Here is a 16038-nt window from a genome sequence, read left to right as displayed (position 1 = left end):
TGTGAGGACTTCCCCTCGAGTGTAATTACTGCTCATATTCACAATCCCCGGCTTTTCTGCTCGCATAAATGAAGCTGATAAGATCAAACAATTTGATATATTTAGGAAACGAGTTTCAAACAAAGTGGAAAGATCTTGGTTATGACAATCCCAGCACAATAGATGATGAATTCAAACCAGACTGAGGTACTGGGACGGACTACTGCCAAGCCATGCGCCTTAGTCCTCGATCCTCACCAGCAGAACAGAAGATGGAAGCATTGACATATATAGAATGGACCAACAGATCCCGTTGCTGTGGACGGAGACCAGTGAAGGATATTAGAAGCACTTTTCCAGTGATAGCTGAGCGTTACTGCGCAGCCTCCAACTGAGTTCGAAGACGTAGATGTGACGTGAGCAACCTGTCTGAAAGTTGTAAGTCTTCTGGTAGCTGTGCCAAGAGAAATCTCAATCATTCTGAATCTTGCAGACTGAGAGCGTAGGTATATGTAAGGAGATAACATAGGCACAGGCTAATTATTGCTAACTAAAATGCTAGTTAACATTAGTAATTAAACTTAAACAGCTAATGTGAGTCGAAACTGCCTAGTAATGCCTGCCTGGTAATTTCTCTACTGTGCGACAGTAAGTTGCGTGGTTATGACACAATCGTTAGCCTATTTTTACAAAAACGTCTGCTACGGAGCCATAACGTGAGACACAAGGTAATGGAGCCTTTTATACATTGTCGTGTTTCTTTAGAAATAAACAATGGACAAATAGAGTCTTTAAACGCTTCAGATGTAAAGTTATTCGCTATCATTTCATTTCGCCAAAATGAACGGCAGTCAATGGAATGCTAACGGGAAGTGATCAAATCAGTTTCCATTTAGCAGATGTGGAAAGCAACAAAATACATTTACTCACGTTACTGTATTCAGTAGTTTTGTTGTGTATTTTTCAAGTAGTTTTTAAATCGTTTTTTTAAAATATACTTGATTACGTTTTGAGTGAAGTATTGTATTTCGCTACATTACAAATCCTATCCGTTACTGAGTAAAAAAAACAAAAAAACTTTGACTAACGAAAACAGAAAGTAAGAAAAAAAAAATCGTGCCTGGAACCACTACACCAGACCTGGGCATTCTTTTTTTTTGTGCAAACGTATGCATGCATAGAGTGCATGCATACCTGTTGTCGTTGTCCTGTCAGCAACAAAGTGGTATTTTGACCAAAACTTGATTTTCATAAATCCCCAAGACATGGACATGCAATATCCAAGCTTTATATTCCAAAACGATCTCTTCGCCTCACAATGTTGAAGTTTCTGGCCGAATCACAACGGAAAAACGGGAAACAGTTTTCCATTTCCGCACTTTTTATCGCCGCTAGCTTCTCTGCCCAGCTTGCTAAATGCTCGAAGTGGGCGTCATTGTGTACCGACAGTCTCTTCTTCTTCTTCTTCTTTGTAGTTTATTGGCGGTTGGCAAACCAACTTAAATGTGCATTACCGCCACCAACTGGACTGGAGTGTGAACGAGAGATAAATGCAGAAAATAAATAAACCAAAATAAAAAATAAAAAAAACGAATATTCGAATGTCAAATTTTAAAATCGAATACCAACCCACCGAACGAATATTCGAATATTCGGGTCCAGCCCTAGTCCATTGGATGCCCTGGCAGCTCAATTTTTGCTTGTTGAAAACCAAACACACACTGATGAATTATCACAATCAGGAAGTGCATATGTGAGTGGTACACGTGTGAAGGTTGATGACCTAACGGTCTTTTAGCCCCCTTGCCGTAGCGCCAGGAGAAGGTCCCTGCTCTAAAATGCAGCAGGCAGGCCGTGTGGCTGGAATGAGCTCACTTTAAAAAGGTGTCCATAAATCACGCTGCATCCATGCATCCCAGAACTGCCTCCACCCTCCACCTTCCACTCTCCACATCCCCCAGTCGCTCACCCACCTACCCTTTTCTCTGCTGTCTGTCCAGTCTTGGTTCACCTAGACCTTGAGCCTTTGTGCATTACTATTTCTTACTTGAGCTTTTGCATCCACCCACACCGCCAGCACAGTTCAATTTGATTGTGTGGTAACCTGGCGGTTAGCAGGTCATGTAGAAATCAATCTTAGCAGAAGAAAAGGGGAGTAGAGGAGTGGTAGTGGTAGATGTATACATGTAGTCACCCAAAACCGATTAGCATCGGTATCAAAAAGCAATACTCCCTTTGGTAGACAATGGATCTCAGTGGATTTATCTGAAGTTCATTTAAGTCTCGAGAAAAGAGCTGCACGTTCAGGAAATCCTATAGTTAGTTTCTCGACTTTGCCCGAACAAAGCTGTAATCCGTCAGGTCCTTATCTCCCAGTGTCACACACAGGGATCTCTTTATCATGCAGCCATGCAAAACACCATTCATCTTCCCCACCTAATTCATTATCAGTGATAAAATGCAAAGTCCCAGCAGCTGCAGTTGTTAAATGGAGAGACGACGTGAAAACAGGTGCTTTGGTAAACACTGATAGCGTGGTTGAATTATGTTGCTTTCCAAGAAGACCTGTCTATCTCTTTCAATCTATTAACCACAGCTCTCGCCCGACTCTTGTCCGACCTCATTCTGGTTTTATCCTGCCTCTCTTTCCTATATAAGAGTATTCTTGGCTTCGAGGGATGCGGGGACATTGCTGAACACAAAACAGACACAAACAAAGTGAGAAGCTTGATGAATCCACAAAGCTCTCGCAACGGCTCCACGGCCTCTTCATCCATCAAGTAAAGTGTAAATGTATGTCACGCATCGTGTAAATTACTAGGATATATGGTTCTGCCTTGATTATTGGACTAGCAGAATCCAGTGGCGCTGGTAGACCAAGGTTAAAAGCTACATGAAACTAACACACAGCGCTGTGCAAAGACACTGCATGAAGTGGTGTGACCAATGACCATCATCATGCATAACTTCTCATACTATGGGACACTTTTTCTTCAGCAATCATTAAACCTTAAACAGTTTCCACTCGCCTGTGTAGAGAAAGCGTGCGATGGGATGAGGGCTTTAAAGGGGGGTTGAATACTTCCAGAGTGAAGTCATGGTTCTTGTGTCATTGGCCCTTTGCTGTGCTTTGCTCACCGTCTGGCCCCCATTTTACCCATTGATCTGATTTCCATTGCCAACATTGGATGTGGTTCTGTTTGAAGCTGAATGTTTAGGCCCATTAAAGCACTAACAGAATTGCAAACTTATGGTGGACCCTAGGAAAAGTGAAGAAGAAAACAACTTAGTGATGTTTGCCAGACTCTTGAGAGGATTGGAGTTAACAGACTCTACAGTTTTGAGCAGCGTTCAGTGAGGTGGGAGAACGTACAACCCTATGTACACCTGGTGTTAACACGCTTCTTGCATCCTAGCTCGAGCTGGTTTTAATTCATGTTTATTAATGCCATTAAAATATAACTAAAACCCAATTCTCTTTCTCTCATAAGAAAACGAATATCCCCACTTATATTAAAAATGTAGAGTTTTTGATTGTATCATAATGGCTGAGAAGCCTGCTGCCTGTTTGAGACTGTTTTCGAGTCAGCGTGTAATAGTTTATGTGCATTTATATAGTGCGTATATGTAGATTGGTGGCAGAGATGTGTTAGATTTGCTCTTCACTGCTCCTAATGCGGTCAAGCACCATCTCTGTAGGTGCTTTGGCTGAATGCCTGAGACATATACACTACATCAAGCTGCCAGTTGTAATAGGGGTCTGTATCTGTCACATAATTTCTACGACATTAAAGAGACGGTTTCATTTCTAGGCATAAATGAAAAGAGCTATACAGGAACGGTATCTTTAACTTCAAGAAGTGAAATCTACACCTGGCTGAAGACTTTATTAAGTGCAGAGTGTCTGTCTTTTATTTAGTGATGTTCCAGAAGATATAAGGTTTTGAATGGCAGGATGAAAGACTTTTCCATAGACGCAAAAATATATTTCTTTTAAAGCTAAAGATAGACATCTGTAATTTTTGTCCATCAAATGATACTAAATTGCTACAAAAGTTCATCAAGTCACTGTTCTTTCACTTCACTGTACCATCTGTAAATGTATTGCTGAACCACATGCACTGCAGCAAGTGCGCTCAACTGTACCCATCTATGCTTTTACAGCTGTGGGAGAGAGACAGGAGGCTATGGTGGAGATTTCTTCATATGCAATAAAGCATATTTATGATTATGTGTTTTTGTAATCTCTGTGAACTGCGGTGACGGCTGAACCAGAGAATTGTAGCAGCACCAGACTGCATTTCTTAAATATGTAGCTAAAAATATGAATAGATTTTTAATATCTTTAAAAATGTGTTAAATTCTGAAATGGTTTAGATATTGGTTTTTGAATTTGTGCTAACTGACAGCTTTAGTTCATTCCATAGAACAGAGGTTTCTATATGCAATTTTAGGAAATATATGTATATATTATATGTAATTATATATGTATATGCTTCGTCTTATGCTTCATATAGATTATCTCAGATGCATATACATAGTAGAAATATATCGGAACAATTCAGGGGATATCATTTAAAATTCAAGAGGATGACCTCCACACAGCAGTGTGTGGATGTGCATGTGAGGACCTTTGGAGCTTGGTAAAAGAAAATTGATCTGGCTACAGCACCAATGGCTTTACTCTCTAGAATAGAGGGTCTTCCAACACCAGATGATTATGCTAAATAACAACCAAAGCAAAACAACAACAACGACAGTATTCTCTGGTACTGGAGGTCTGGGAATCATTTGGTAATTGTATTGAATGTAAATGCTCTGATCTCCCTCTGAACTGAGTTATGTCCGATTACTACAAACATCCTGAGCTCAATATGATCTGTTGGTTGTACATACGCTGTCAAACAAAGCAGCACTTCACTGTAATGTTCTCACTGCACCACTTTCAAGAACTTCAATTACATGAGGTGAATGAGAGCTGACACCGATGCTTTGGGTCAGTCACAAAATGTTCGTTCTCTTGTGTACATTTGTTGTGAAAAGGGTAAATAGTTTCGCCACACTAATAGGAACTTTTCCAAGATGGAGAGGTGTTACACACAGAGTAAACTATACAGAGTAGGGACATGCATTTGACTTCAATTACGCCTTTCTGTGACAGCCCGTTGACAGATGGGCCCACAGGCAATAATAGTGTACTCGGGCCATTCCTCTCTCCATCTCATCCCTTCATTTTCTCTCTCTCAACTTCACCTGATGAAGCCAAGAAATCCCTCCTTAGCTCTCTGTTACTGGTCTCTGTCGTAAATCACCGTCATCTTCCCATCGAGGAGCTGACATCCTTTTATAGCCACACCAAGGACACTTTCTGCCATTTATGGCACCATATGAGAGCCGTTTAATATCCCATGAAGGTGAGGGAACGCAGAGAAGCAAAGGAGGCCAAGAAACATCCTGGCTGCTTCTTACTAGTATTCAATGCAACTGTGACAGCTTAACAAATTAGTGCCAAAGTGTGCCCGAACAGTGCCAAGTGCAGTCTCGTCTGTGTATTTTGAAAAAGGTGAAATTGTCATATACAGTTCAATTTACGGATTAGTGACTGACATAAATCCACACTACAGTGTATGTAGCACGTCTGGCTTGTCTAAGCCTGTCTCTTCTGTAGAGACTATTGTTTCTCCAACACAGCTATAGAGATGAAAATAAGGGAGTGTGCCTGTAAATACTAGTGGGCAAAAGACATATTGGGAAAGAAAGACAATGAGAGAGGAATGGTGTAAGTCACTCTGGATAAGGATCACATTCTGGATCGCTCACTAGTTTCATCATGCAGAGCAGGCCTTTTGACAGTGTTTACTTTGAGCTAGGGGGAACGCTCAAGCTCACAGCTGCACTCCAAAAAAACAGTCTTGTATTTATCAGAGACAAGATAATACACATCTAATCAGAACAAGTAACTGCTTTTCATTCAGTCCAACAAGTCAGGTCACTCAGGTTCATCCCTGGAAGACGGTTGTGCAACACAGAGAACACGTTTGAATAAAAATGTGAACATGCTAAACACCAACACTTTGCCATACACCCACACTCTCATCACTGCACTTCCTCTGCCATGATGTCACAGTCTGGGCTCATTCTTTGCAGCTGTGGGAGCATACCCTATTAAGTGTCTGGGAAGCAATCAACACTAATGCATTTGGCATTGTGGCAAACTGAAGTTACTAGCCATATAAAGACACAACTACCACAGCAGCAGGGGTTTAACGTGGGGATACAGTGGTGGCATGGTGGAACAAACAAAGCACGTATACAGTGCCAGGGCTTAATTACCTCTACGAGACATCTGTTTTGAGAACAGAGTCCTCCTAGCATGTTGTTGAAGAAATACTTTGTTAACAGCCCAGTCTCTCAGGGGTTTACAGTGTTTTGAAAGGTGACATTTTGAGCCTCAGGCATTGTTGCCTTGTTTAACGCCTGCTGTGTATCACTGCGTGGTTATGGACTGCCTGCCACATGGTCTCAAATTATTGCCCAATTAAGCCAGTTTGCAAGAACGTTCAATGGGAAGTATGACGACGATGCTGCTCCCATTGAAATAAAAACCCTCTTTCTGTTCCATGTAGGCGGATGGTTGCTGTTAAATTATTGTGGACTTACTCATAATATAGCTATACTATGGAATACATATTTCTATTAGAAGTTTCAATTCAAAGACACCACGGTGGTTAGGCGTGTCGGTCAGCCTCAAAAATGTGGAATACATTTCTTTACTGAGTCTACAGTTAGTAAATAAAGCAAACAGCAAATTCAATAGTGATCCACTTCTGACAAAAGCCATGGACCAGTGATTCCCTTAATAACAATATTATCCAGAGAAGATCACTCTCTTATCCCAGATATAAAGATGTGGTGTTACAGTATGAAGGGTAAGCCTTGGCTCTTTACTGTGTCATCTCTCTTAGCAGAGATTTATCAGGGTGAAATAACATCTTTTTACCTCCTACTGGAGAAATTCTCCTCGCCCAACATTCTTCTCCTCAAGTGCCTCCAATAACCATAGGTTATCCTATGATTTAGCCATTAGCCACAGCCCAACATAACCATTAGTTATATGAATTCATAATACATCACCAGTTGTGTAAAAACCACTGCAATTTGTCCTCAGACTTCAAATTTGTGCTTCCTTCTCAATCCTCCCTTCTGCCTGATGTGACTTGCTTAGTTGGTTTTGGAGGCCAGTTTGCTGACGAAATACATCCAACTGTCATGCTTTTTTATGGATGTTTGTGAAGAAAATGTACTCTTTGCTCAGGATAACATCTTTTATGGATGCCAATGTATTGGGCAAGCGGTAACATTAAGCAATCCTAGATATATTTGCCCACTTTTTGGCAATGAATCTTTATACCCACAGCAGAGGTGACAGTTTCAAGGAAATAAGGACAAGTTTATCTGGGATCCCGTTCCCAAGAACAAATTGAATCAGGTTAGGCACATGATAGAGGAGTGTGTAACCGCCACAACATTTAGGCGAAAGGGTGCAGGGAAACAGTCACGCCTGACTCACACCCTTCCTCAGCGCAAGTTCATAACAGGACCAAAGTGATGATGCAGCACTGAATCGACAGGGTTCCTGCACCCAAACAACATCTGTTTCATGTGAGACAGTGCAAAGGAAACACTGATAAGGGGGTTACCATTAATTCAATGTGTAATAAATATAACAGACAGATGAGGCTAAAAGAAGTAGATCAAGTGAAAGGTGGAGTGAGGCAAAACTTAGCCCCAGTCTTTTATAACATATCATTAGTTTGTATTAAACTAGTAAGTGTGTAGTTATGAGGCATCTGCAATTCTGCACTTACAATTTGGTATTTCCTTTGAAAACAGCACTTCCTTTGAGAGTAGCAGGTAAGTGCTAGGTATAGACCTGTAATTGTATCCCTAAAGGATTGTAATTACCCCATTAGCACAGAGTAGGTTACCTTCACACTCGATAGCTGCCTTTATAAAGTTTATGTTCTCTTTACATAAAATCTCACATGGAGTAAACGCTTCTGGCAGAGTGTACAGAGAGTGAAAAAGAAGAGAGGGAAGGAGAGCGAGGCAGGATGACTGGATTGTGAGGGGGGCATATTACCTCCCACAGGGGCCCTGGCTCAACGGATCAAGTTTCAGACGTTTACCAACAAAGCATCCATGGAGGAAGTCTTGCGCCCCTCACAATAACACCACAGCACCTGGTCATCCCCACACAGGAAACCTGAGGTCACTTCCTCCCTTTCAGGAAATTCAGACACACTCCTGCTGCCAGCCACGCGCCCCCACAGCCTATTGAAGAGGGCGCTGACTACCAGGAAGAAAGACACGGAGACACACGTACCACAAACTGAAAAGAATATCTGAATTATGAGAAAATATACAGCCGAAACCTTGTGATTTCCCAGGTTTTCACCGATACAGTTCACAGAAGTGCAAGAGATGTGTGCCAGACAGGTTTTGTTAGCACAAAAGCAGAATGAGTCCTAATTTCCCTTTTTTGGTCTCAAATGTAGCACAGATGTGATGTTTTTCTAATCAGTCTGAAGAACTACAAGCTGGAGTGGGTTGCATTGTTTGATTCTGGTTGGAACCACATGAATAAGAGGTTGAAAACAAGGTATGCACCCTAATAGCTGTGCTGGAATGTCAAAATCTGAGCAAAAATTAGGAACCCAAGAGTCAAAACCCAGCAAAGAAATATCTAAATGAACAAGCAGACGATTAGAGACAAACATACCTGCTGATTGAACGTAGCCTTACACAGAATGTGACAGAAAGTCACGGAACCAATACAAACCAGTGTCCAGTGTCCTCCGTTACCCTATGGAGGGACAGACAACTGCAGAACATCAAAAGAGGACTGCTTCAACACAAATCTAAATTCTGCTCCTTAACCACCTGCAACCACCTGACCGCCAATTCTCCATCATTATGGTTGGCCCGGTTTCAAACGATGCCAACACATAAAACAAGCCACAACCAGTCCGAGTCATTTAGTTGCAGTCCCACTGCAGTTTAGAGCTGGCCGGAGTCCAACCACCACGCGGGGCTAACCTTTGGAAAACACTGAGACCTCCAAAGAATGTGACCATGGTCAATGAAACAGAGAGGGAGAGAGGAAGAGGAAGAAAGCAAACAAATACATTGTACAGCCCGTGCTCTGTCGAGGCAATCTTCCCAGATGGTAAATGGGACAGAATGACTGGCTTTTGGCTGCTAGGGGATTATTTCTGAATGTTACTGAGACAAACAGTTTGTGTAAAAATAACCAGTCAGTGGTGAAAGCACAGCATTATGTCTAAGAGACCAAATTCCTCCAAGGTGTAATTTCTGTAGTAACAGACAGAAAGGAGATCTGCATTACTGAAGCCATAATTTTAGCAATGGCTATGACATAACGTTTAAGGAACTGAGCGGTTTTATCTCGGACATTTTCTGTTCAGTCCTTCATTACCTACGCCAAGGAGGTTGTGTTTTCTGCTCTGTTTGTTTGTTTGTTTGTTTGTTTGTTAGTTTGTCTGTCAGCAGGATCACAGACCAACTTGGTGGAAGGGTGTAGCATGGGCCAAAGAATAACCCATTACATTTTGGAGCAGATCCGAATCACAGAGCAGATACACCAAATATTTTTGACTTTCTTTAACATTGTGAGATAGGGTATTTGTGCTGCATTCATGTGGTGTTGGAATACTCGGAAAAATTCCAGACTGGGAACAGTCGGGAATTAACACTGAGATAGGGCATGCCTTGGTGGAGGTCTGTGCTCTCTGAGTGCCATTCTAGTTCTAAAACAAACCTGCCTGAATCTCTGTATGTTAAAGATCAACTAAAGCTTAACTAATGAACATTTGGTTTTCTGGGGTGCAACTTTGCTTTTTTTAATTCAGTCACACTTCTCTTGTCAACCTCATTTCCAGCAGCAGCAGCAGCAGCAAAAAAAGCTGTGATAAATCCACTGTGCACTACTTGCAGACATAGAAGAGTTAGTAAATAGCTGGTGAACATAGTGGAACATTTAGGAGCTAAAGAGCCAGGTATTTCCCTTTAGGAGTTGGTAGAGACCAAAACAAAGCTTAAATTCTAGGAAACAGGTTTCTTAGTTTTTTAATACATTGTCAGCACAATAGCAAATTGTTATCATATGCTTTAGAATGAACTGTGAAGCCTAATGAAATCTTAAAAGCTAAATAATTACTTTCTAATTTGATGTTATGCCAAGTCATAACATCAAATGTTTTTCCAACTGGAACTAAGACAAAACTTTAAAGAACTTTAGTGTAAAAACTGTAGACTTGACCAAAGACCAACAACTTCATCTCCATTTTTTCATTATCCCCAAAATACCCTAAAAGGTTTACATTCCCAAGTAAGATAATGATCAAATGTTCTCTTTTTGCCAGCCCTAACACCTTACTTTCCCACGGGGCACACTGTGCTCAGATGACGCAACACGTGGAACACCAAACAATCGTCACAAGGATGACACTACTACTACTGTATGTGCTGTGATGTGATGATAGAAGCTGCAGCACAGACACACCCTTCCCAGATGCACGCTGCCATAAACCACTTCCTGCTGCCGAAGAAAAAGACAAGTTTAGCCTGAGGGACATTGCTCTCTGAGGCCTTCACACACCGCTCAGCTGGGAGCTTCTGTGACACAACAGTTGTTCCTTAATCCTTCCTCTGCACAGGTCAACGGGTCACACGGTCCAATACAGTCTCTTACTCCACTGATTTGATGTTGTTTATTTGTTAGGTTTTTTCGCCTTATTTATGTGTGTGTGCATTATAATACAGAGAAGAGTACAGCAGGTGTGAGACTGTGATTAGAGTGACAAAGAAAAGAGAAGAAAAAAGGCACAAACTAGGAAAGCATAAAAACACACAGGCAGAAAGAAAACGTCCAGACCCCCTCACTTGTCACAGGACGTGGTTTTACTTTGCAGGCTTCTCCCCAGGCGGAGTGTTTGACTAAGGTGTTAAGTACCAAGGCTTGTCATAATGTCAAGCCCATGCCTTTAATCTCTACACTCACCGATTTTTCCTTAAAAGCAAAACCTCACGAAAAAAAAGTATAGAGAAAATATGACCTTAAGGTGTAAATTATATTTTAAGATTTACAGATCATAATTACAGTGTAACTAGCCATACTACCACCACTATTACTACTACTAATAATAATAATAACAACACAGATTTAAAATGTCTTAATTGACTTAATTACAGATTCAAATAGTTATTGCTAGCACGTTTGAAGTTAACACACTTCAGTGGTTCTTTATGTCATTTATTTTCATTGAAAAGCCTCAGGCACAATCATTATGTTGCTTATAATGACATTTAGGATATACTACTTTATTTTCCATCCAATAAAACACTTTTCTGAGTAATTTCCGAATATTTTACGTCAAAAGAATCGTTTCGTGAAGCCCTACTGAGGTCGAAGAGGTGGACACTTATAACGTATAAAAAAAGTCCAGATATAGCCTAGGTATAAATTCAAAGTAAAGTCCTACCAGGAGTAATGTGTGAAGTCTGTAAGCTGACAGTGGTATCCCGCCTCCCTCTCTGTCTGTCAGCGGACCCGCTCCGGACTGGGAGCAGAGTGCACGTCGCTGCTCCGCTGGCTCAGCAGCGTCGCTCGTCAGCTGGAAAACTTTTTGTGTTTCTTCTGACAGTAGTCAAATCTCTGCGGCGAAGAGTGATGCAGTTTGCCGGCTACATTTGTCCTACTACTGAGGAAGTTGCTCGTGAGTCACAAGACCCCGCCCCCCCCAAAAAACGTTCCCTCCCTCCTGCGATTTCAAATGAGACCGGAGATAAGTCCAGGCAGAGGAGGGTGTGATGGGAGCTCCCAGCAGGGCCCTCTGTTTCCCTTTATTTCCCTCTCTTCAGTTGTTATTGTATATTTTATGTAAATTATATTGTGTTGTTATACTGTACGGTATACTTAACAGTATTTTTCTTTTATATTTCTTACTGCCCTTACTGTTTTTATTCTTTATATGTTAAGTGAGTGTTGTACTTTGAGAGCAAAGATTAACCGGTGTCAAATTAAAGCCATTAAAGCTGATTCTGAGTCTGATTTTCAGTCTGTTCTAATATGATGATGTTTTAGTATTGATGGAAAGGTAGAGCCTGCTTTTTATAAGGTTTCTGAATAAGGGAGTGTTGAGTGCTTGGTAGGCAATCAACTTAATGAATTTTGAAAATCAATTAGCCAATCAATAAATCAATTATTAAAGCATCTACAAGACAGACAATGAAAAATTAAAAAGTTTGACATTTTTAGCAAAATAAACACACAAGTTTGTAGACACACTGCAAGTACTTCCAAACAAACTAAACCTGCTCAGTCTAATATTGGAGTGGTGACCTTTTTTGTTTGAATATTTCTTACATGCTGTAGCTTCACCTGTTAATCAGTGATGGCGATTGAATGGTTTATGGTTTTATAGCTATTACTCACTCACAACAATGGGTTGGGATCCCACTTTGCTCAGAAACTCTGAATATTTACTATCAAGTGACCACTGAATGTCAGTGAAATGTCTAAACTTCAGGGATTGGCCTTAGATAGGTTGTGTACATTTTGGGTCAGAGTTAAATTAAGGATTACAATCAGATTAAGTTGAAGGATCAGCACACATTAAGGTCAAGGTTAAATATTTTTTAGAGAATAGCTCATTATTTCTTTGCCAAGTTGTTTTTGTCTGTTGCTGTTACTCAATATTTTTAATATAGCAAATGTATATGCATATGCATATATATATATATATATATATATATATATATATATATATATATATAAAATTTACAATTACTCCTGGGTTCTAATGGGGAGTTTAAATGGCCTTTAGTCTAAATGCTTTTTCAGACAAAAAACTTTAAATACATGTTAATATTTGAGCATTAAACTGGTAAAATGGAACAGTCTCAGTATAAAATAAAACACTTGTATCTCTCTTTATTCTGTAAAGAGACCTTTGTTGACTGTCCTGTCCTGTCCTCCTTGTATGCCCTGACATTACCAGACAGGATAAAGACCAGCAGCTCTTAGATATCGCTTCCCTATTTTAAAATGTGGGTCCTTTTCCAGTACTGATGTGTCATTTTTGTCATGACTCAACAAGTGGGAGTGACTTTTATCCTGGATGTAGCTAGCTGCCGTTTAGTCATGGAAGGTTTCTTAAATCTTATCACTTGAGTCATTACTGTTAATCAGTGTGTGCCATCAGTGTTCTTGGCAGAAGCACCACACTGTATATCAGAAAGCATTTTTCTACTGCTTTTATGTGAGACAGTTTCTATTCATTCCTTTATTCTAAATCACACCTTCTTATGTTTAAGATCAACTAAAGCTTCACTAATCAATATTTTTATGTTAACGATTATGTGTAATGTTAAACTCTGCAGTTCCCCTCATCTCTATGGAGCATTTAATTGTCTTTCAACTCATTGTTTTGGTTTTCCGGCCTTAACTTTACTGGGGTTTTTTCAGTCTCACTGCTCTCGTCAACCTCATTGCCAACAGCAGCAAAAAAAGCTGTGATAAATCCACTGTACACTAGTTGCCAAGCACCGAACACGGGAGAGTTAGCAACTGGTGAACATAGTGGAGCATTTAGTAACTAAAGAGCCAGATATATTTCCCTCAGGAGTTGGTAGAGACCAAATCAAAGCTAAAAGGAATGACTATTGGTCTTCCATTTTCCAGGTGGCAAGAAACACGACTCCACATGAGTGATATTGTGAGCTCAAATTCTAGGATTAAGAGGTTTCTTCAGTTTCTCAGACCATGGGCCCTGCCTTGCAATTTCCCATCCAGCGCCCACATAGCAAATGCACCTGCGCCCATCTGTGCGCCCATGGGCGTCCTGGTCTTACAGGGAGGTGTGTTCAGGTGCAATTTTGGCGAATTAAAACTTGGCACAAAATGTTAATATATTGTCAGCACAAGTAGCAAATAGTTATCATATGCTTAAGAATGAACAATGAAGCCTAATAAAATCTTTAAAAGCTAAATGATTCCATTGGTCCATCTGTAACACAGAAAAAGGGTCAGATTTTTGGAAGTTACTGTAGTTGGGCTGTATTATTGTTGTTTTCATCGTAAATACTCAAGTAAAGGTCCTGCAATCAAAAAGTACAAAAGTATATGCATCAAGACATAATAAAGTACCACATGTAAAAGTATTCATTATGCACAATGGTCAGTTTCAAAATAATGTGTTATATTATTGGATTAATCATTAATGCATTAATGTCTTCATCACTGTAATGTTGCAGCTACTAAAGGTGGGACTAATGTATTGACTTTACATACTTCTGGGTAGCTTTTTGTTAACCTATAATAAAAGATTGTAATTTATTTGTTTTGTATTATTAATCTAAATCTGCAAAGTAACTGGCAACTAAAGTTATCAGATACATGTAGTGGCTCTGAAGTGTTGTGGAGTATAGTAACAAAAAATGAAGATACTCAAGTAAAAGTAAAGTAAAGGTTTTTTTAAAATGTTTTTTTTTTATATTTTAAAGAACAGCGGTCACTGAAACTCTGGAACAGGAGTAAGAGAGAATGGAACTGTTTCCAGGATGTTCTGAGTGTTCAGCAGGTTATACGTTCTAATGTGACTTGAGTCAGTACCACACAACCTTCCAATAGAGACACACCATTGTGAGACAAACCACAGATAGAGACAGAACTGTTCATCAGTGACAGACCACAAGCAATTTGGAGAATCTACCAGCTAAAATGGAGCAGGAGAGGAACAGCAGGAGGCCCGGGGGGCCCTGCAACCTGCAGGACCAAGTGAGGCAGCTGAGTGATTTGTTGGAGCAGAAGCGGGCCAAAAACTTCTGGGAGTATAATATGAGGCTGCAGCTCAGCAAAGAACTGGACGAGACTAGAGTACAGCTGGCTCATCAGAAGAGCCTAGAGAAGGACACACGCAATGAACTGGAGAGGCTGAAGAGGCTCAGTGACCCAGAGACCATGAACACCATGAGGATCGCCACAGAGGTTCAAAATCATATCAAAAAGAAGCAGAAGAAAGTGCTTCAAAAAGACTTTGAGGACAAGTGGCTCACATAATCAGCCAAAATAAATTGAAAAAGATAAAAAGTGAGGCTCTTCAGTAAGAACTGGAGCAGCTGAAAGGACACTCTGGTTCAACAAATGGCGGAGGAGATCCAGAACCTGAAGAAAAACACTTCTGAGAAAGAGATGTTATTTTTGTTGGAGGTCACTAAGCACCCGACTGAGGAGGAGGTCAGTCGGGGCCTCGGAGCCAAGCTCAGAGATGAGCAGCAGGACAAGACCAGGGAGCATGAGAAGGATAAGGAGGCTATTGAAAAGCTGGTGAAGGAGCTGAAGGAACAAGCTGAAACCATCAGGGAGAGGTTGAAGCAGCTTACCACACATCTGGACGGACAGAGGATCCAAGTGGAGGGAAATGAGCTACTTGAAGAGAAACACAGCAACCTGCAGGACGAAGTGAGGGAGCTCAGAATGGCTCACATAATCAACCAAGAAAGGTTCTAAGCAAAGATCCAGGTTGAAAAGAATAAAAATAAAGTTTTTCAGCAAGAACTTGAGCAGCTGGTTCAACAGATAAAGGAGGAGATCCAGAATGAGGAGGTCAGTCAGGGCCTGACCGAGCAGGAGAAGCACTCCTTCCGTGATTTACCATATGTTGAGGTGAGGGAAGAGATCGAAGACTCTGAGGAAGAGCTTGAGAAGAAAAAAAAAGAAACCCAGACTGGAAAAAATTCAGACACAACATTGGTTTGAGGAAGGAGGAGAAGCTGGAGGAGGAGTCAAGACACTCAAATTTACAATCTACAAAAAGTCAATAAAGCCATAAAAATAAAAATGTCTGCCTGTTTTGTTTATTTCAATTATAGAGTTGAGTTGTTGTGTCTATATTGTGTCTATATTGGCTTTTTTCTGCTATTAGAAATAAAAAGAGTCAATTACAAAATACTGAAGACTGACACTATGTATTTTCT

General features: G+C 40.5%; 1 protein-coding gene across 1 annotated transcript in view; it reads right to left on the bottom strand.

Annotated features, from left to right (window-relative positions):
- fhl3a (four and a half LIM domains 3a) overlaps positions 1 to 11773 on the bottom strand; it is a 35885-nt gene extending 24112 nt beyond the window's left edge. Inside the window, exon 1 of the mRNA XM_028581243.1 lies at positions 11544 to 11773. The gene's annotated coding sequence lies outside the window, so the exon portion shown is untranslated. The remainder of the gene's footprint in view (positions 1 to 11543) is intronic.
- Between the last annotated feature and the right edge of the window lie 4265 nt (positions 11774 to 16038).

Source organism: Perca flavescens, chromosome 6 (genome assembly GCF_004354835.1).
Source record: "Perca flavescens isolate YP-PL-M2 chromosome 6, PFLA_1.0, whole genome shotgun sequence".
Taxonomy (NCBI): Eukaryota; Metazoa; Chordata; class Actinopteri; order Perciformes; family Percidae; genus Perca; species Perca flavescens.
This window is presented reverse-complemented; position numbering and strand designations above follow the sequence as displayed.